At 57.2% G+C, this 2,500-nt stretch overlaps 1 non-coding gene across 1 annotated transcript in view; it reads left to right on the top strand.

Moving 5' to 3' along the window:
- The first annotated feature begins 2,116 nt into the window (after positions 1 to 2,116).
- The window catches only part of LOC124772054, a 1,909-nt gene continuing 1,525 nt past the window's right edge, over positions 2,117 to 2,500 (top strand). Inside the window, exon 1 of the ribosomal RNA XR_007013734.1 lies at positions 2,117 to 2,500. This exon is cut by the window's right edge and continues 1,525 nt beyond it. This is a non-coding gene — a ribosomal RNA (small subunit ribosomal RNA).

Genomic DNA, 2,500 nt, shown 5'->3' with positions numbered 1-2,500 from the left:
TAACCCATGTTGTGCCTCAACCTAACCCATGTTGTGCCTCAACCTAACCCATGTTGTGCCTCAACCTAACCCATGTTGTGCCTTAACCTAACCCATGTTGTGCCTCAACCTAACCCATGTTGTGCCTTAACCTAACCCATGTTGTGCCTTAACCTAACCCATGTTGTGCCTTAACCTAACCCATGTTGTGCCTTAACCTAACCCATGTTGTGCCTTAACCTAACCCATGTTGTGCCTTAACCTAACCCATGTTGTGCCTTAACCTAACCCATGTTGTGCCTTAACCTAACCCATGTTGTCGCCTTAACGTAACCCACGTTGTCGCCTAAACCTGCTCTGTAATTGTTATACGACTCGTTCAATTACTGTAGTGTTGCCCACCCGCAACCCTCGCAATATAGTTCGCTACTCGCACTGCCCGCACCCCTGTGTATCGCTTCATGTTAAACACCTTGCAAGTCTTGCTCACTTTCCACATGCTCCTGCTGTACACTGTAATGTGGATGGCAGCAGGACGTACATGCCGCCCCTCCCCACGTCCCCACCTTGCCCCCTGCCTTCGCAAGCTGGTTGGTGAGAAGTTTGCATGTTCAATGCCCTTCGCATGCGACGTACTCAGGCTACGTTGTGGTGCGGCCTGTGTCAACTGTCCGCTGATGTCGTACGCGTGAACCACAATCTGTACTGCACATTCGTCCTTATGTACTGAATGATACATCGTGGCACATGTGTGACCGCACAACGACTGCGCCCAAAAACGGCGGACCATACAGTGCAAATATTGTGCACGCAGCTACGTGTCGTCTCCCTATGAGAGCTGGATTGCAGTGTGGTACGCCATAGAGACGTGTGGGAGGAACGGACGCCGTGGATGGCGATCAGCATGAGCTGTCTGTTGATGTATTCGGACCTAGTCGTCTCTCCTCACACACCGTGATGGCATGGTGCACCGCGTTCCATATCTGCGACATGCTACAGAGGCCGGTTGACAGTCGTTCGAGCAATGGACATCGCATACGTACGGGGGCCACCTTCCACGTATTGTCTAGGCGTGCACATTTTGTTGCGTGTATGTGGGCAGACGTAGTGTGGCGTGACACCTGACACAGGCATGCAATAATCGTTGAAGTTGCAAATGGCGATGGACGCCTGCGTTTTCTGGTGAAGTTACGCAAATGAACAAATGGTAACCTGTTGTGGTGCGGTTGTTCTCGCTAGGGGTGAATCGGTGATGGCGACGATAGGTTGAGGTACTAACCGGTTGTTCCAGCGATACCCACCATGCCGACGAAACTGAACGGCATCTGGGTGTGAAGCGATACGCGGCGGTGGCTGGGTGGGACCGTCCCCGGCCGGTGAGGGGGCGCCTCCCGGCGTGCTGGCCGCGCGGTGCGTGGGCGCACGCGCTACAGCCGGCTGGTGGGGGCGGCCAGTGGCAGGCGCGCCGGCCGACGGACGCGGCAGGCGTCGCAGCTGCGCGCCGGCGCACCCTGCGCGCGGCGCCGTGCGGCCAAAGTAGGTCCTCGCGGGCCCGGTGCGAAGCGCGGTGGACATCTTCAGTGTGCTGGTCCGATTGAGGACTGTGTGCGTTGAGGATGCGCCGCCGCCCGGCGCTCGGCGCCGCGACGCCGTCTGCTGCTCGGTCGCCCCAGCGGTTCTCGCTGGTGGTTTGTATCGCAGCTGTGCGGATGTGTTGGCGCGTGCGCTGTGCTGGGAGAGTTCGCTTCGGCACCCAAGTGGGGCTTTTGTCCTTCTGTGGCGCTGGCGTTGGAGCTGCCGGTCACCGTAGGTGGCGCGTGTTGTCTCCCGCCGGCAATGCCACGACAGCACGCTCCCGGGCCTCTGTCGGCAGCGGCAAGCTCAGTTGGGAGCACGGGTGGTCGCACCGAAAGCGTCTACTCGCCTAACTCCGGGCGATTGCGCCTCTCTCGAACCCGACCAAGTACTTGGGACGGCGCTGCGCGCCGCCGGGACCTGAGAGGGTTTCGAGGTGTATTGTGCAGGGGAGCTCAGCCTCCTCCTGTTTGCAGAATGATTGAGCGGACGCTTGCGTGTTCGCGCGGGCCCCCGGGACACACTCCCGGGCGGCCGGCTGCTCAGCTCTAGTTGACGCAGCTCCCTGGTTGATCCTGCCAGTAGTCATATGCTTGTCTCAAAGATTAAGCCATGCATGTCTCAGTACAAGCCGCATTAAGGTGAAACCGCGAATGGCTCATTAAATCAGTTATGGTTCCTTAGATCGTACCCACGTTACTTGGATAACTGTGGTAATTCTAGAGCTAATACATGCAAACAGAGTCCCGACCAGAGATGGAAGGGACGCTTTTATTAGATCAAAACCAATCGGTCGGCTCGTCCGGTCCGTTTGCCTTGGTGACTCTGAATAACTTTGGGCTGATCGCACGGTCCTCGTACCGGCGACGCATCTTTCAAATGTCTGCCTTATCAACTGTCGATGGTAGGTTCTGCGCCTACCATGGTTGTAACGGGTAACGGGGAA

The sequence above is a fragment of the Schistocerca piceifrons genome, unplaced genomic scaffold, assembly GCF_021461385.2.
Source record: "Schistocerca piceifrons isolate TAMUIC-IGC-003096 unplaced genomic scaffold, iqSchPice1.1 HiC_scaffold_936, whole genome shotgun sequence".
Taxonomy (NCBI): domain Eukaryota; kingdom Metazoa; phylum Arthropoda; class Insecta; order Orthoptera; family Acrididae; genus Schistocerca; species Schistocerca piceifrons.
The sequence above is the reverse complement of the archived record's forward strand: the minus strand, read 5'-3'. Positions and strand labels throughout refer to the sequence as shown.